The 20531-nt window shown below is 40.8% G+C and overlaps 1 long non-coding RNA gene across 1 annotated transcript in view; it reads right to left on the bottom strand.

Annotated features, from left to right (window-relative positions):
• Positions 1–20186, bottom strand: part of LOC135251099 (uncharacterized) — a 38197-nt gene extending 18011 nt beyond the window's left edge. The window contains exons 1-3 of the long non-coding RNA XR_010329079.1: positions 20113–20186; positions 19581–19709; positions 11996–12061 (exon numbers count right to left, since the gene is read on the bottom strand). This is a non-coding gene — a long non-coding RNA (uncharacterized LOC135251099). The remainder of the gene's footprint in view (positions 1–11995; positions 12062–19580; positions 19710–20112) is intronic.
• Positions 20187–20531: the final 345 nt, after the last annotated feature.

Genomic DNA, 20531 nt, shown 5'->3' on the forward strand with positions numbered 1-20531 from the left:
CATACACGCACCTCTTTTAAATAAGAGGGAATACACGCACCGCTCGTAAAATAAGAGGGCATACACGCACCTCTTTTAAATAAGAGGGCATACACGCACCTCTCGTAAATAAGACGGCATCCGTGCACCTCTCGTAAAATAAGAGGGCATACGTGCACCTCTCGTAAAAAAGAGGGCATACGTGCACCTCTCGTAAATAAGAGGGCATACGTGCACCTCTCGTAAATAAGAGGGCATACGTGCACCTCTCATAAAAAAGAGGGCATACGCGCACCTCTCGTGGGTCAAAATTTGTGGGGGGCCGTATCCGGCCCAGGGGAATTGAGTTTGACACATATGCTTTAAACTAAACTGCCAGGCAATGGGGCTGGATTGGTATTTTCAGTGTCTACAGGCCACATAAATCTAAACAAACTTACATTACATTTATTTGTCAGACAATTATCCAAAGCTACGAACAATAAGTGCAAACTTCATATGGGTATACACCAATGACATGATGCTTTTTTTTGCTTAATTTGCATGCATTAACCAGACTATATTCAGGCATAGCTGGCCTAATCCTATGACTACAACTCTTTTATCTAACCCTCAAGTATCTGTGCTTGTCACATTACAGAGAACAATAGCTGTAAATGCTTTACATAACCTTTATATCGGGGTCACAACACTCAAAAATGCAGTGTGAACTCTGGCATTTAACTTGTCTGAATTGAATGTATTACCGCATTTCAAGAATTTGAAATATGAACGCAACTTTCAATTCTCTTCTCTCATGGTCGAATATATTATTAGCAGTTTCATAACTATGAGATGACAACTAAATTATCACTGATTGTCATTGAGCCAATACCTTTTCCAGGTAAGCATAAAGGACACTTTCAAAAACATACAAGTAACTGACAGCAGCAGTCATTGGTTTCATTATGATAAATATAATAATTGCACAATTCCAATATATTACACCATCACACAATGAAGCATACTTTACCACAAACTGTAAAATATCAGAATGTAATATTGTAACAAAGTCCTCCCAGAATGCCCAGGGTGGTTGTTTCTGACGGTCTTTATAAATGATTAACCATGAGTTCTTAAAGTCATTTTTCAAAACTGTTTAATGTATGTTTCTGCATTCATTAAAGGGGCCGGAGCCGCCTCTGGCTCTTCGAGATGCCCGTGTGTTGCCGATGGTGATGACGCCAAGGCACTTCACCAGGGAGGAAGGTTCGGCTCTTCCTCCAAAAAAAAAAAAATGCTAATGATTTCAGAGCCATGCCAGTAAAACGGAGGAGCTCGTCTTACCCTTCGACTGCACGTTAATGAAGCGGAGCGTCTGTCTGAACAGACTCTGACCGGGGCAGGGGAAAACCCCAACCTAGCTGCTCGCCAGAGTGACAGCTAGGAAGACTGCCATTTTACAGATGTCATATAAGACTGATGAACCCTGACAAAACCCTACCTGCTAAAAGAAAATACAATTAGTAGCCCCACTGGACAGGGCAAGTATCAATTTATTTGAGCCGATATGTGACAGGGTAGCTGCCACCGCTCCGGTTATGACTGCAAGGTGTTTATACCCTTAGTTTGGCTCAGCCGTCTTATCTTAGCCCTAAAAGCTATCCGTCTTACGCTATCAAGGCTGTCGTCTGTATCTCCCGCTATCAGCGATGCTCCAGCCTCACCACTTGAGAGCCAGTTTCACTAGATTAGCCTCAACAATAAACAATTATTTTGGTCCGACGCAGATGGGGGCTACGGGTCCGGGTGTAGACCTAATACACTGAGCACACACTGATTGATGGACTTCTGGATGACAGGCTTCGACGGGCTTTTCGCTTTATCCAATGGCGGCAGGACCATCAAATCAATTTATTTGAGAGAGCGCTCCCACGAGACATCGAGCAAGGTGGAAATGTGCTGCCTCAACAAGGAGCGTGCGCCGGCAAATCGCTTATTGATTATGGTGACATGGCTTTGAGAGACAGGGAAAAACCCTGCATCTTTGTGCCCACTGTAAGCGACAGACCCAAGACGGGCTTTTGTGCTCTTACTGAATTTTTTGTCACTCTTTCCATGGTCCTTGGTGAATCATTCGGCGGTATTATTTAGTGTAGTACACCGCATGCTGCATTTTGTTATTTTTTTATTCTTTTTATTAGAGTGACATAGCCTTGTGGGGGGGTAAACCAACCAAAACAGTCGCTTTCCACTATAAGCAAAACCTCCAGGGACATATTTTTTTGTTCCTGTTATTATTTAGTTTTCACCGATTCAGTTTTAGGGTTCGGAACAAGCGAGAAGCGCTTTCCTAGTCTTCTGTCAAAAGGTTCTCAGCCATGCACCATGGCGGAGAGGAGAGGTGATGGACTGAGTGGGTGTACATATGCCTGCTGCAAGCCGAGAATTCAACAACGCCTCTTTGGGGGCCATTATTCAGCCAAAATGAAAGTCAGTGGAGAATCGAGGTAGGAGAATGTATGTCTCTGGATAGGATGAAAGGAATGGATCGCTCAAGCATGAAAGTTAGGGCCATGGGAGTATAGAGAAACCGAATGGAAGACCACAGCTGCCCTTACGCCAATCAAAGTATAACACGCTAGTATGAAAAAAAACTATGTAGAATGCAGACCTTGAAGAAAAATGAAAGTATGCATTAGCCAATATACCCCAAGTAAACGCAGACACGTTTCCACAACATTTGTTGTAGCAGCTGTGTGCACATCTGTTTTGTGCCCTTATTAATTGTCTAGTCAGGCGCGTTTGGTCCTTTGCCTAAGTCACGCCTGGGTATATTAAGATGCAGTAGTGGCTTGGCTCTGCCACAATCAAGTCGATACACTAATGCTTTCAAATGGTTTACCAGGATTCGCTTTGTTTCTTTTTTAATGCTTGCAGCAGAATGCTTTGCCCAAGTGCAATAGCTGTCCGCATGTAGTATTGTGGAGCAGTTGTCAGTGGAGAGCAGTGTTTTATCTTGTAGTAGGAAGTGGCACTAGATTTAGCTTTAGGTGTGGATTGTAGACACAAGCGTATATTTCTTTTAGAGATTAACTACAGCTGTGTCATGGCGGAGGCTGTACCAAAGTACGTTTGATTGAATTCCACAGCTGCAGAAAGGCTTTTGATATATGTAGACAAGGATACCCAGACCTGATCATCTTTCTAACTTGACCTGCTAACCTATAATAAGCTCAAATTTAAATCACAACCACAAAACAGAAGTGCCGGAGAAGCCCACTTGACTACGTTCTCTCCATTATCTCACTCTTGCAGCTGACCATTTTCAAAGCTGATTATTAGCTTTCAGCCCGGCCTCGCGAAGAATCTCTGCTGACATCTACCAGATTGCCTGCAATTAAGCCATATTTGCCTAATTGAATGAGCCGCATTCACTCGACCAGAAGCGTTCTCTTAAAAGAACATGACAAAATGAGAAAAAGAACTCATCTAATTCAGCTGAACTTCCCCTTGGTCAGCCACTTTTATCACTTCTTTTTTTTTTTTTTGTTCTTTATGAGGGGAAACCTCCGAGAGGCTCAGAAGCTCACAGAAGTGCAGATGCGTGAATGTTTCGCCAGGGTTTCAGAGAGAGGGAGAGAGGGAGAGAGAGAGAGAGACCAGAGCAATAATAATGGGACAGGAGAAGGAGCTGCGCGTGTCGCGAGGGGAGCGTAATTGCCGACCTTCTCGGAGTGCACCCTAATTGGCCTCGCTGTGGTGGAAGGAACGCCGAGCCGCGGAGCGGAGCCGACTCACGCTGTCGAGCTGCGTCCGCCCCAGCCGTCGCCAAGGGAGCGGTAGTCGAGGAGTTGCTACTCAACGGGGACACATTATGCAGAGCGTTCATCTCATTCTTCTTAACGCCGCGCAGGGCAGGGAAATCATGGTGCTGACACCCCCCCTCCCCCTTCTTTGTTACTGTGTCATTAAGAGGAGGATCACCATGACAACTATTGTACGTGCATCACATGTCCAGCATTACAAATCATCTTCCTTTGGTTTAGAAAGGTGTTCGAGCTCGAGTTTTTTACCGAGGTTTTTGTTTGTCTGATTTTTCCTTTTGTTTGTGTCCTTGGAAAGTACACTGACAAATGGGCTCATTCATCGCCTTACACCGAGCACGGGAGAGAAATCTCACAGCTGAAATGAGCATCGACGGATGCATCATCCTTAATGATACATTGTCTCAAGTTGTATACTGTATATTTGTTTTTCCTGCTATCCTGCCGAACGCCAGGGCCCATCAGGAGTGGCTTTGGTGACTGAAGGCTTGAAATTAAAGCGGAACAGAGATGACATTCAGCAGTCTCCTGTCCACCACCGTCAAGCAGTCCCCCATCACTCTCCCCTGCTTTTATCTCCTTCTAATTGCCCCAGGCTCATTCTTACAGCTGACAATGTGACACACTTCTCTGCGGAGCAGCTGTTCTCCTGCAGGCTCCGTCGTCGTCCCCCCCCCCCCCCTCGCTGTGAGAAACGCGTATGTATTTTACACGCGAAATGTGCGTTAAGTCTCGGCGTGCTCCTGGTAAACGTAAATCCATTTGTTCTGCCATCGCCACCCCCCCCCCCCCCCCTCACGCGAAATCCTCTTTGCCGGCATTGGCAACGGTTTGCGCCTCCCTGCACGGAGCGCAGAAGACCGAGTTCGCGCACGTGGCCGCGCGCAGTTGTTCTGCGCGGACCTATGCGTTTGGAAATTGAAAGCAGAGGCAGACATGCCGCCATACCAAGCGAATGGCGAATGCGGACTGCTTTTGATTCGGCGAGGCCTGTTGCCGACAGTACAGACCATGGGAAGAAATGTCACCCAAGGACTTCACTTCAAAAACTCCCTTTCTTTCCACTCCTCTTCTAGCCTACATTCAATGCATGCATCTACCACTTTTCAAGGCCAAGCTATTGAAATGTTGCTCTATGGGGAATCTTGTATAACAGGGCACTGAATAAAGATCAGCTACAATATAACCTTATCTTAATTCCAGTCCCTCATAGAGATAAATTCTGAAAATAATCAGTTGGTTGTAACACTGTAAACCAGTTCATATCCCCCGATTGTCTACAGAATAAAATGGATGTTACCAGGGTTCATCTGTACAGTCTGCAAGCGAAAATAATGACTGCATCCCTGTTTTTCACCTTGCTGAACACCTGCATAAAGATTTTTATCGACATGCTCTGGCATTTGATCCTCCGGTGCCACGACCCTCCAAGGAAGCCTTGGTTACCGGGATTTTATTTGATGTATATTCTGAGGCGCTTTTGTAATGTTTGAATTTTATTCCCACTTTGGGCACCCAGCCAACATGACAGTCTCAGAGCCAACACCTCCAGCTCCGGCACTTCCTCCACCGCGAGGTTCGGTGTAATAATTATTCACCATTGAGCCTGGCCCCTGGGGCTGGAGTTTTACAATATTCTCAAATTAAATCAAACCGGATTCACCTGAAGATGATGTAGCGCTAGTTGGCTGTGATAATCAATCACCATGGCGACAGGCCCAACACACATCTCCATCGCGGGGACAGGCGGGCTGCGGGCCTCGCCTGGATGATCCTCGCCAAGTAACGGCGGATTTTGGATGACGCAGACATAACAGCAGAAGAAACACGGTCTCCAGAGGTAACCTAATAGCAGCGCGATGCAGAATTTATCAGGGCATAATTCAAAAATGTGAGGAAAATGGCTTTTGCCTAGAAGCTGGCAATGGACGTAATTTGATTATGGGCCTGTGAGTTTGCTTTCAAACACAAACGCAAAAAAAAAAAAAAAATTTTGGCCTTCTTTTGTGATCGCGCAGAAAATCCTCCGAGACAAGAGCTCTGTGTGTTTTATAGTCTTTGCGAATTTACGGCTACAGAACCAAGAAAGGTCAATCTTTGTCTAGCCTACTTGTGGGAGTCATAATTGCTCATTCTTTTCAAATGTGTAGCCAGGCCTGCATCTCAGCCTGTCACTGGGGGAGCCTGCCTTTCAAAAGGTCTCATAGAATCTCGTGATTGAGTTTGAATGTAAAATACCGGCCTAATTGCGTTTTCCTTTGCAATGAGTCGAGGCACTGGAAAGCTCTTAGAGAAGTGTAAAGCCTTCGCCGAGATGCTGGATATCGTTCTGAAAATGGCTAACGGTGCGATTATTCAGCACATTCAAGGACACAAGAATGATGAAAGGAAGATATAAAAACCCCTCAAATAACTGTACATTATATACTCTATATATTACTTCCTTAAAAATACAATCAAACAACACGGTCTAATTTTACAGACAAATATGCATTTATCTCAGCAACCATACTGTCACTTTATCTTACCTGATGGCAGTGGTTGAGCTTTATTGGAACATCTCTTGGAAAAAAAAATGCTCAAGTGTAGTTATGCAGACACTGTGCTGTAAGAAATATCATCTCATAGACGAAATGTTAATCCATGGTTCTGCCTCGCTACAAGCCATTAAATTTCCTGTGGTACTTATCACAAAGTGTAGGGGATTCCCCGGTGCATTAGCCAAATTCCCAATCTGGCCATCTAATCATCTCTCAGTATAATTAGTAAAATTATTCATTCCACCCACTTTGCCTCAGCTGATGTGTGAGCATTCTGGCGCAAATTGACTGCCATATATCACCCAGTTGGATGCGAATGCATTTGCTGGTAGTTATTAAATGAAAGGCACTATATAATGGCAAACCAGTATCTTTATAACTTTTTATTTTTAGATGTCATTTGGTTGCTTAGTACTGAATTTGCACATACATGGCTGACTGAATAATAATATGCATGTGTGTGTGGGGAGGTGGACGTTTCTATTTAAACAGTCTTGGATGTGAGAATGTGCACACAAGCCTTTGTACATGAATAACACAGTTGTGCTATTATGTACATGCACATGCATGTATGTGTGTGCTCCCATGTTTTGTTATAGCCCAGAATATGCAGCAACTGCAGAATTTTGTGTTTCATGCTGAGAGTGGTGGAACTTTGATTGATCAGATTAAGATCACAACATCACATACATATACATAAGGTCATACATCATACAAACATACAAATGTAACTGTCTCCATCTACAAATGCTTTTCTTAAATAATAATAAAAAGCTGGACAGATTAGACAGATGACACTTTTATTACTCTTGCAATTTTTAGGTAGCGCTGTTTTGCCATTATAATATAGGGTTGTGAAAGCTTACAGAGTGTAGAAAACAAACAGAAAGAATTATTCATAATGCTAATTACATGCTGTCAGGAGTCGGCCATTTCAGGAGTAAAAATAAGCTTGCAGAAGATTTCTGCCTCCCTTGAATGTGCGTTCCCTATGAGCTATTCATTACAGTCTAATATTAATGAAGAGAGGAAGTGCCATCACAATGTAGGCACAAATCATGTTCCATGATTTATAGGAAATATAGATGCAACCTAAAAATATAATTTCAGTCCAAGCTTGTTAGAAACAAAAACAGGTCAGTTGTATAAATGCTGTGTGTCTTGTCTTCATACAGGTTGAAGTTTGCTGTACAAAGAGGACATCTGCACATCTTTCTCTTAATGCAATGCAGAATTTTACCTTGTTAGAGGAGAATTGCAAGAGGAGGACAAAAAAAGCAATTCTTGAATGATTTTATGGAACGTAGTGCCCCCTTGTGGTTGGAAGTGTGGGTTGAAAATAAAGAAAGATGCTGCACAACATCCCAGCAAAAATCCATGATTAATTTGTAAAATGTCTAATCCCATAAATGGTTTTGAATAGCCCACCTCAGTTTTATGTTAATGTGATGGACATCAAAATATGTATTTTGTTGTCAGCAAGTAAGGACATTGAGATAAGTTGATGGGCAATGGCTGATAATTTTTTTTAAAATTTGAGGGTACTGAAAATGTGTCTACCGCTATAAACTATTTGCTTTTCAAGATAAGGCAAACTGCTTCTGTATCTGAGTCTTTGTGTTCTGGAGTGAACAAAAAGGACAATAGAGTTCACTCTGCAAAAATAAGAGAAACTAAAAATCAATCCAGCAGGCAAATATAGATTTCCTGTCAGAACTGTGCTGTAATTGTACACACAGAGGCCGCTTATCTCCCTCACACACTATGTAGATGAGGCCCTGGCTCTAATTGAAAAGCCCCCTGGTGTTGAAAGCCCACAAGCACTTTTCCAGCACTGTTTACCATTTTACAAGACAGAAACTCAGATGAGATACAGGGTTTTTCTTTTTTAACGGGGCCTTTAAGGTTGCTGAAACAGGGAAAGCCAACCAAGAAAAATGAGTAAATGAAATAGTACAAGAGGCAGGACATTTATATTTTTGAGTTCCTTTGACCAATTGGCCAGAACTCACTGGAGATATTCTAAAGTACGTGCACAGAGGTCATGATCTTTTTTTCAGAGCTCAGCCAATTGCCTCAAAATGCAATCCTGCATGTTAATCAGGGGTGCATGTAATTCCTTAAACACTTGTTTGTGTGTTTGTTAGTGTTCCAAAATTGGAACAGTGCTGGGGTCTGCTTACATGTACAGCTGCTTCAATAAGTAGAAAAGTAGAAAAACGGGTCTTTCCGAGTAGTCCGTTTTGTTCAATTGCTTCTTTAGTGCAGTTAGAAGAGAGCTTTCAGTACAGTGTATATATATATATATATACACCGATCAGCCACAACATTAAAACCACCTACCTAATATTGTGTAGGTCCCCCTCCTGCTGCCAAAACAGCTCTGACCCGTCGAGGCATGGGCTCCACCTCTGAAGGTGCCCTCTGGTATATTTGGATTTCTGTATATATTTGTATCTACTGTATATTTGTATCTGATATTTTGTATCTACTGTAAATTTGTATCTGATTGTGTTACTGTTGTCTTTGATGCTGCAACAGTGCAAATTCCCCCCGGGGATCAATAAAGTACACTACTACTACTACTACTACTACTACTTCTTCTTATTACATTATTGGTTTTTATTACATAAAAAATTTGAAATGGATTACATTTTTGGGAGTTATTACACTATTGGTAGTTTATTACGTTATTAGTTGCTACAGGGCTATAAAAAGCTAAGATATTGTTAGAGGGTGAATTATTTCCACATGATTTTAAAAACTCTCGACGGGTCAGAGCTGTTTTGGCGGCACGAGGGGGACCTACACAATATTAAGCAGGTGGTTTTAATGTTGTGGCTGATCGGTGTATGTATATATATATATATATATATATATATATATATATATATATATATATATATATATACATACAAACATACATACACACACCATAGCCACACAATCATGCAATCATGTTCACCATCTTGACATGCCGATGAAACTAAATATAATCACATGAAATTGAGTAGCAGTGGTGCAGAAAAACAGCTGAAAGTGAAAACTCACAAGCAGACGTATACAATCGCAGAACTGTGGCAGACGCTGAATGCACCCCCAGATGCTGCGAAGACAGTGCCATTCTCAGCAGCCTCGCAAACTGTGCCAATCACGCCGATCGGTATGGTGGCTGCAGGCTCCGGTATTGTGCAAAGTGTTTTCGTGAGGGAAAATTAAATATTTACCGGCAAGAAGAGAGGCTTCCCATTCTAGAGTCTCTCTATGCACCGCTGAAAGCTTTTTCCACCCATCCATCCACCCACCCGCCCACCACCCCCCCGCCTCGTCTCGTTAAGCCAAGGCCAAGTTGCCAGCCCTGATACAGTACATGCTTTCTCTTGACAGTTTCTTCCTTATTATTTGATGGCTCAATGTTCGCTATGTGACTGTCACAAAGCCAAGCCTGCTCTTTTATTCCATGCAAATCTGAAGCCACTGTCATTTCTCCTCTCGATATATAGAGTCAATTGTACTCTTTAATTTGACAGAGTCTTCAGAGCCTTTTAGTTTTCCCGTTTCCCTTGACCCTCTGAAGTGTAACAGTCACGGCGGGATTACATTCTATTCACTGTGATGTGCTAGATGATGTGCGAGGTAGGAACGTGTCAACTTTACTTGGTGAGCCCCATCAATAAACCACCAATGATTTTCAGCTTGTTGTTTCCTGCTCTATTCTCCTGAACAGTTAGGAAAGGTGTCTTTGCAAGTTACTGAATTGTGTTTGGGGGTTCAAATAACCCACACATATCTGGTGAATTAGCACCATTTTGTTCTCAATTTATCCACAATGCACATGTCTGCATGTGTTTGAATTTACAATAAATTGCTCCTGTGTTCAGGGGAACGCAGCAGCAAAATATTTTTTATTATTTTATTTTTTTATTTAACCAGGGTAGGTTTGCTGAGCATGGATGCTCTTTTGCAGCAATGCCCTGCTTCACACTCATACACATTCACACCTGGGAGCTGCCCAATACAGCCACAGTCCTCTATTGTTGGCCACTGAGCAGCTCCACTGGAGGGAGAGAACATTTTTTAGTCAATTAAATCAGGGGATGATTAGGTGGCAAGTTTTTGTGAGAGCCAGATCTGGGATTTTAGTCAGGACACCGGGGAACCCCCTACTCTTTGCGATAAGTGTCATGGGATCTTTAATGACCACAGTGAGTCAGGACCTCGGTTTAACGTCTCATATGAAAGACGGCATCTCCTACAGCACAGTGTCCCTGTCACTGCACTGGGGCATTGGGGTTTATTTGACCAGAGGGAAGATTGCCCCCTGCTGGCCCACCAACACCACTTCCAGCAGCAACTCAGTATTCCCTGGTGGTCTCCCATCCAAGTACTAACCAAGCCCACACTTGCTTAGCTTCAGCCAGTCGGCAGGAGCAGAGTGTGTGGTGGTATGGCTGCATGACAACGCATCTCAACGCAGTCTCCATCTATGTGTCTTAAACTATATTTGAAAGGACAAGGTAATGGAAGTGTATGAAAATGCTCCTTTGATGTTTTTAGACATACATCAGATCTACGGATAACAGAACTCTTCACACAGACTGTTTGAGCTGGTTTAAAAATGAAACATTATAGTCTCTACAGCAAATGTCAGGCACCACCAGGTACTTCCCCACCAAACGGAGACCTTTCCTTCTCCCCCAGGCCTACTACCCTCACAGAGGAAACTGGTGAATAAAAAACACCTGGTAGAATCAGCTAACACATACAGTGGGATGAATTCCTGGTCCGTGCGCCACTCTGTGTCCTGACTACAATTCCAAAAACAGGAAGCGCAAATAAAAAAATGTATAAATGCTCTAGAATGCTTCAATGTCAAGTCTTTTTCCCACCAGGCATACCGAAAGCTTCCGCCTATGCAGACAGGATTTGTCTGGCCAGGTACACGGACACCACTTTATCTGTGTGATAAGGAGGGACACGTCTACTCTGATCGGGTCAGTTATGGACGCAGTAAGTTCTGAAGTGATCACGTTCCTCACTGCCTAAACCTGCCTAAAGTCCTAAGAGGAGGCATCTGTCCTGAACGGGGCTGCAATAACACAACCTGTCTGCTTTCAGCTCGATCCATCGTGTCCTACATCTCAAATGTAGGCTGTGTCACACAATTTTTTAAGAGTAGTGTAGCTTTCCCAGAACTGAAAGTTTCTTATTTTTTATTGATACAGGCTACATATTGCGATATATTCAAGTAAGGAAGCGTATTTTAAGAGCTAAAAATATTTTCATTAGTAACGAATCGCCTAGGCTGCAAAATGTATTTTGCAACAATTCTAGCAGAAAAATTCATATTAATGTAATTTATAGAGGAAATGCTCTTCTTTTTATTATTATTCAAACCCACTGTATTCAATTGGGATGCTTTTGCATTCGTGTGGATTTAGCTGAGGTGTCCTTACCAAGTATGGCAATTATTTATATATTTATTTTTATGTTAATCAAGTGGGATTTATGAGCACATGCTCAGATACAGAGGCAAATCCTTCCTTTACATAAGAGATGAATCAGACCTGACTTTGGAATACATTCATTTCCACAAGCATATTTATAAACAAACTTATAATGCATCTCATGTTTTTACTTCTGCTGAGGGGTTTGACAGAAGTACCCTACCTGGGATTAGAGCCCACAACCATCTGGTTCCAAGGTCATCTCAAGGTCAGACACAAGAGGTAGCACCTGCAACAAGGAGAAAAATAACCTACTTTAATCTACTTTATAGGCAAAGAAAACAAGCAGCGTCTCCTCTGTGCTTCTCAGCAGTCTGTTGTAATACAGTGAAGCAGGGTTTCCTCTGTGACTGACGTATGCTGGGCACTCAGTGACTCTTTCTGTGACAGCTAATAATTGTTTGTAATAGTGTGACAGTCTGTCACAGTAGACAAGAATTACAAATTCTATAAGACCTGGCATCTGATTTGGACAACTGCTTTGCAGTATTTTGCTTTAATATGCATTCATGCATTTAATTTGTATTAATTCCCTGTCAGTATAACTCAACGGTTGCATTTTTTTGGTATCGTGGTTTAATGTGTGTCACATTTATTGGGCAGGAATTTAAGCTCAACAGTATTGTACTTGCCAAACACGACATAGAGATTGGGTTAGAAATGGTTCTAGCAAACAGTAAATTAAATGATTCAGTCCTGGCATGTAACCAAAAACCATCTTAACTTGGAATTGATAAAACTGCATTGTTTAAATAACAAAATATGTCATTTGTATTCTTTAATTATTGATATGGGTTTACTAGGGTATTATGCTTGTAGTAGATGGCAGATTCCAGGCTTGTGTACTGACGTGCAGTATTCATCATGTCCATTAAACAAATTAAACTCCATGATATATTTTGAGTCCACTGAGTGCCAACTGGGTTGAATAAGATTATTTTCCCACTGGATGTCCATTTACATTGTCAGCTGTATTTTACACTCACAGTGTCATCTTTCCTATCACCTTGTGGTGACCCATGAGAGTGAAATGTGCCATATATAAATTGTATACAACAATAGAAATGGTGTTTTCAGCTAACAATAAGTTACAACAGGCTCGCCAATTACTTAAAAAGCTGTAACCCACAATGTGCTTACACTTAATCAAAGTAGAGCACAGGCAGTTTCTGTACTCAAAGGCTTCTTTGGCTCTGTACTTACAGATGGTAATAGGAAATATAGTTATATAACCATCTGCAGATTCATCACTTATACATGAAGATTTGAACACTGGTGTCTTGCTAGATGAAACAGAAAATAGGAGAAATATGACTCAAATTTAGTGTTAAGCCATTGCTAATTAATTATTGTAATGTGAGCACCATAGATATCAAGGCTTGTTTTCATTCAAAGCAATTCAAACTGCTTATTTAACTTGTGTGTTCCCTTACATAGTGTACCATACAGAGACATTGATTGGTGAATAAGAGAAAGGCAACACTGTTTGAAAAGGAGCTAGGGATGTCCATAACCAGTTTGGTACAAACAAATGTCCCTCAAACAATTATTTCTCTTCTTGACACATTTTTTAGAGAATGGTTGTGGTTGACCGCCCCCATGTGGACTCATTAAGATACTGGCAGATACAAGGCCTTCACAGCATCTGAGAATTCTAATCATGCTTTGTTGCAGGTGAAATTTTGTTACATCCTCGAGAGCCCAAGCAAAGAAAATGCATTCCAGTATGTGATTTGAATTCAGCCTGTGCAGTGCTGCAGGGCGTGGACTCTTATGAGACAGAGTGAGATATAATCAGATATGACAATATTGGGGGAAAAAGGGGGAATCACTCATTCATCACACAGACACAGAAACAGAAACACACACACACACACACGCATATGTACACACACGTGTGCATATATATCGCTTGCCATATATTACAAATAAATAAAAAACCTACACTACACTCCTAATGGAGGCTCATGATAAATTCATTGACTTTTTTCATTTTAAAGTGTAAACGACTATTTTGAAACGTCATAGGGAGAATGTAATATCATGAAAATCCCAGTGAAATCTCATAGCATTTGTGTGGCCTCAACAATGAGCCTTACCATAACATTTTTACATTGTTCCTAGAATTACAGAGAGAGTTTGTGTGTGCGTGCGTGTGTGTCTTACTGTTCTTATAGCATGCAGTCAGAGTCTGTTAAATGACTCGGTGGGAAAATAAGAACACTCATTTGACAAAGGGAAATAAATTAATGGCATCGATGACAAGACGACGTTATATAAAATTAGCATGTTCATATTGGTAATATATTCTTTAATACAAGAAAAGTACTCTTTTGGAATGTTACACCAGCTTACCTGAGAATACTTATTCCGTATCCTCCTCATCAGTCATCAATAATGCGCTGTCTGTCACTATCTCGACAGAGTGCGTGCTCAGGATTTTATTTATTGCAGTTAAAATGCAACAGCAAGAGCCTGGCAATGTAGCTCAAAGCATGCTAATTCAAATCTATGAAATAAGAGCACCAGAATAAAACAGGCAGGCAGCTTAAGGTAAGGGTCAGGTGTATTCAGTAGCGTTGCTCCTGATTCCTGATTCTTTAAAAAATATTTCAGCCCCTTAGCCATGTAGCTGGCAAAGACAGTGTGGTCCATCTCCTAGCCTTGCTAGCAAGCAGGCTAGCAAGCTGGGACTAATTCAACACTAGTCTCTGGGTAGGTTTGAAGCTTTTCTGTCCATTGCCTTAAGTAATGAAATGCAATCCAGTAGACTGTGTAACAGCATGCTAGGGCTTGTTAACAGAGGAACATGGAAGCTATTTTAGTCTCTAATGGAATGCATAATTAGTCACTCGAAGGGAGTGAAAACGCACAGTCAAGTGAGAGTGTATGCATAATGAACTGCTCTGATCAAACCACACTGAACAAAGTGCATTTCCACAAGCATACAGTTGATTTTCTTAAAATTCTTTTAGTATCCCTGTTTTTAGTTCATTTTTATTCACTGCATACAGTAACTATGTGAAGAATTGTCTTATTTGTGGCACAATATTAAAACACATTTTTTTTCCCATGGCAAGACATTTTCACTGCATAGAGTCTCAGAAAAACATACCTTCCTACAGAGGTTGTAATAGTGTGTAATTGTCCTTATTATAATCAGGGCAGGTTTTTATTTATTTATTATATATTTATTTTATTTATTTATTTTTTTGGATGGGTAACATTCGGTAATAAGGATGGAGCAGGTGAAAATTTCAACCAGTGCAGGACTCTATTATAGAGTGGACAGTTAGATTAAAAAGCAACAATCCAGCCCACATTGGTTTATTAATGCAGTAACTTGCTAGCAACACAACATAGATCAATTTAAGTAGCCAGTTAGCATGCTAGTCCTTAGAAAACAAGTCATCTTTAGTTTGGAAATGCATACCCTAATGATCCATTGAAACATATAGGTTAATATACCCGGACCAGGAGTGGTATGGATGTACCGCCCACAGAATTTGGACTCATCACAAATCCATAATTTATTAGAACAGCAACAAACACGCTGCAAGTCTGCACTAAGAGCCTTCAGGAGACTCATCTGGAGCTAGCAACATTGTTATCATCCTTATCAGTTCTACCTTAAGCATCCCAGTCCTCCATTTTGTCTAGTAAAAATAGGCCTACTCCTTCAGCTCCAGGTCAGCATCTGAGATTTCTGAATAAATCATTCCGGAAAAAAGTTTTAAATGCCCGCATGTAAAGTACTTACACTGCATTCCAGTATATCCAATACTCGCATTTCCATGGTACTGTTTTCTGTATAGATTTTAACAAAAAAGGTTCATAGTTGGTTCCTTTCTCTGACGCAAGTTTCGAGTCAATCTGATGTGTCAAGACATAGAACACAATCGACAAATAAAGCAAGACTAAGTGGTCCAGGAATGTTTCTCCCTCCAAGTTGAAATAAAAACTACACCAAAGAGTGAGTGTACGGGCTCTTATCAGCTAACACAGCAGGGGGACATTTAGATGGCTGGATTTAAAACTCCAGTGGTCATTGTGAAAATAGCTTAGTATTGTCTTGTAAAATAGTCTCTAAAGAGATCATGGTGCTTACAAGAGAAAAAAAAGGTTTTTTCCACTGTGGCCAATTACTGAAGAACTTGACAAAAATGAATCTCCAATGCAAAAAAAGTAGTCTTTCTGGTGGTGGCAAACGTAATAATTTTGCCACTAGCTGATGTGGACTTTATGAAATAAACAGTAGAGCAAGTAGATTATATAGTACCTTATGTTTATTTTGGAATTTTATATATATTAAGTTTGTAGGATGAACTCCTCACACATTTCATTGGTTTAGATACTTTAGTATTGATAGTACATGTGAGTGTGCCCTTCACATGCTGTAATGAACCATAGCTGTGGACGAAACAGCCTCCTAAATACTGTGACCTCAAACACGTACTGTCTGCTAAACATACTACCTACTGTTTTAGTATGCAATGGGCAGTATGCGAAAAATATCCTCCATACTATTTTCCAGTATGACAGCAGAACTGTCATAAGTAGGGCCTGACATTAACACCCGCCACTCCCCAAATGTGGGTAGAATTCAGCAGAGGGGCGTAACTCCATCACTCTTCCTAGCCACTTTGGTGGGTGACCTTTTGGTAGCATTTTCGATTAAAAAGATCTGGTAGTTTATAAAAGGCCTCTGAAATAATTAAGTGAAACTTAGGTGATACTACATGATATTACATCTCCCATGAGCATGGGGTGCACACTGTGTGCTCATCCCATTGGCCCGTCCAGATTGCTCTCTCGTGCACTGCCTCCTCAGTCAAGCTGGGAGTATTTTGGCCAGTGAAAAAGTCAAAAAGTTAATGTAAAGCCCCAGTCGTAAGACATCCCACTCTTGTAGTACAAAGGCCCCGGTTCTTCCTTGCTGACGTATTGGACACAAAGATGTCTTCCTCTCTATGGGGCCTCCTAAAAATTATGGTTTACTTCCTGAAGTGTTCTCACAAATACACTCAGCGAAACCATGGAAATAAGTAGGCTATATCATGTGGGGATTTTAAGTACACTACATTGCAAAATTTGGCCTACTCATCAACTTCCTCATCCAGTGTACTCAACTTATAGACTGAGTAGTAGGCAAGTAAGCACGGCCCAAGTCTCTTCTGTGTTTTGCCACAAAGTTAGAAATCGTTATTTAAGGGTAGTGCAAGCCAAAGAAAAATAGCCCTTTAAAAGTGCTTGAGGATATAGAATTAATATTACTGTTTATTTATTTATTTATTTTACTGCTTATTTTTTATTATCTACTGGGATATGAGTTTTCCCTTTCCCAGGCTTACTTTCTTAGGCATACATTGCCACCCTGTGGTTCTTCATGAAAACTGCATGACTTTCACTCCTGAGTGCCTGTGCCTATGGGAATATACCAGCCAATGCGAGTCTGTGTATGAGAGCAATTGCAAATACTTCTGGGACCAATTAAACAGGCACAACAAATGCAATTGAATTCACACAAGCACACAAAGTAGACAATAATGGCACTGACAGCCCCTCATAAGTTCCTGCACTTGGCATATAATTAGCTTTCTTTGGAGCAATCATACTGCACACTTAATGCAAGTAATATAAGGAATGAATGACTCCTCCTACAGTTTTTAAGCTACGCATGCCAGAATTCACAACCAAAAACCTGATCCTTATTAGCATTGATTGCATTTTGTTAAGCGGTAAAAGATTTAAAAATACTAAGTGCATTACATATGGGCATTTAAAATAAGAAAATCCACTGACTTACATTAGTAGAACTCCATGTGGGCTTCAGAATTCAAACTGCCCAATAAATTCACAGCAATTAGGCTACTGTGTGACCATTCTGAGCCTTTACACTCACTAGCTAACTACCAAGCTAATGTCACACCATTCTTACTATCCTGATGGAAAATTATATTCCTTATCTATTAGAATCTTCACTTCATCACACTGTTCACCTATTGAATCCATCCATGTGTGTAATTTACTTTTCCAATGAAAAGCATGAATTGGATTCATACTCTAAGGAAACAAAGCAATGAATAGCTATGATGGATAATCAATTAATACATTTTTTATGTTAAATGATCAGTTTTCATTTGCAGTTCATTATAGTGATTTATAGGACATTCCATTACATCACAGGCATTTAGCAGACGCTCTTATCCAGAGCAGCTTACACAACTTTTTACATAGCATTTACATTCGATCCATTTATTCAACTGGATATAGGCTATACTGAAGCAACGCAGGTGAAGTACCTTGCTCAAGGGTAAATGGAATGGAAATTAGTGATGGGCGACTGTGAAAGATTTTTTACAGGCCCCCTCTCAGCCTCAGACACATGCAAACACATGTACACATTGCACTGTTAGGCCTAGATGTTTTACAGCAGACAGTGTGTCGGGTTGTAGGATTTAGGCGGTTGGGAAAGTAGGTCAAGGTAGACATCAGAACCATGAACAGGGCTCAGCACGAACAGTGCTCAGCTGCAGGCTGATCAAAATGTTAAAAAATAAAAAAAAACAGTCACCAAAACAAACATCACAACTAGCTAGGCTGATAGCTTGCTTAGGCCTACACAGCACCAAAACCATACCAAAAAGCACAAAAAAGAAGCATAATTGGGCACAGAGGCTCACTTGTAGTGGGCTGAGCTATGCATGTCCTACAGTGCGTATGTTATCTATTTACAGGCTCCCCAACGCATCACTGGGCTAGGAGTCTGTCTGCCGGCTAGCTAGGTAGCAATTGCTACAGCCATAACCTGCATAAAGTTTAACCATTCTAGCTAGCTAAAAATCACCTTACAATAAAATGTTACTGCCTTGACACCTTTGCTCTCCTCGAAATCTCAAAAACCACAGGGATCTACATCACCAGTGCTCCTTCTACGCCATGGAATGCAGCATCTTTGGACAGGTCATTTCAAAGTCTGTATTTTACACTAAAGGCGGCCCAAAGCTTACTAAAATACTGTTGTTGTTGTGTTTTGTTTTTTTTTTGTTGTTGTGTGTGTTTTTGGCTATGCTGACATTTGATTACAAGATACATATTAATACAAGTAAATAACACATGACAAAGTGTTTAAGTTTACTTTTTAATAGTGTCTTTGTTAAAAATGTTATTTGGCTAACAAAGCTAACGACTGCACTATGTACACGAGTTGGGCGAGCTTGAGCACCCTAATTTATCACATAATTTATGTTGAGTAGCTCAGTGGACCTGCGTTTTCCGAACGTTTATGATTAAGGTTTACTGTTTAGCACTGCCGCTTTGCTATAAAATCTAGCTAAATAAATAAAAAATAAAAATAAACTATTGTTGACCCAACTCAACAGTGCCAGTGGCTGTCAACATCAGAAACCTAACACCAATCACCTCGAAAAGCACTTTATGTATTCACTCATTTGCAGGGCATCCTACATTTATAAAATCATCAGCAATCTCCTATTAAGCTCTCAAGCACTGACGTGACAATCTCATAAGCGTAACAGTAGCTAAAGTTGCTGAATGATTTTCCACAATAGAGATTTTCGCAAATTAGGTGTGTTGGCAATCTCAGTTCTAAAACATGTCCTGAATAACAGCAGTTGAGCAGGGAAGGTTTCTGATACATTAGTCAGACAGGCTTTTTGACACAGTTCAGTAGCGTTTTTGGCGATTGCTTTCTTAAAAAGCGTATATAACTCTGGCAAAGTGGGTACCTTTATTTCCTGATCCGCGCTCTCTTTCCTCCTGATCCACTTTTTGTGTCTATAAGGTATTTTGATATGCTTAGTTAGGACTCCTCGGAAAAAGTGAACCAAAGCATCACGTAGGAGGCGCACTGCAGTCTGGGAAAATACATTGAACGAATCAATGACTCGAAAGTACGATTTATTTAGATGAACTGACTCAAACATACTTATTCATTTTAATGAATCAAACTTCCCAACTCTAAATTGACACATTGAGCAAAAGCATACTCAGACAATTCCCAGCAATCTTTGCATATCAGAAAATAACACTAGTACCAAAGGAATGACCATAAATTATTAAAATAGTTAAAACAATTACTTCTCTGTAGAATGGGCATATGCAGTAGGCTAAGTCTGACAAGATCACAGACTATTGTACCAAGAAAGCATAATAACCGTGATCAAGCTGAGTTTATTTATTGAATGATATATATAAAACAGATGGCACCTCATGGGTAAAACTGTGTTCTCTGTTTAGTCATACACTTTATTTACTTACCTCCCTTTCATATGACCTTCATTTTCAGGCTTTTCTATTACTTCTGTTACGTCCCCTGCCTCTGCTGGTCTGGGTAGTGCAGGTGGAGGTGATTACTTAATTACCTAATTGCCTGATTGCCTCCACCTGCTTGTGGCCCAATATAAGCCCTCTAGTATGAGGCTGAAGGGAGATCTTCTTTGGGGCTGTGTGTGGTTTGTGCTTTTTGTGTGACGATCGTTTTATTTTGTAGGGGTTTTGTTTGTTGTGGTTTGCTTGTTAGTTTATCATTTATACTAATAAATGTCTGGGTTTTTGTTTTTAGATCAGTTTCTTGGTTGTTTTTTTTTTTGATACACTTGGACTTGTTTGTTGCGGCCCTTCGAGCCGGCCGTAACTCTTCACAACATGCATAATGGACTGTCCATTCAAAATAATTT

The sequence above is a fragment of the Anguilla rostrata genome, chromosome 3 (assembly GCF_018555375.3).
Source record: "Anguilla rostrata isolate EN2019 chromosome 3, ASM1855537v3, whole genome shotgun sequence".
NCBI classification, from domain to species: domain Eukaryota; kingdom Metazoa; phylum Chordata; class Actinopteri; order Anguilliformes; family Anguillidae; genus Anguilla; species Anguilla rostrata.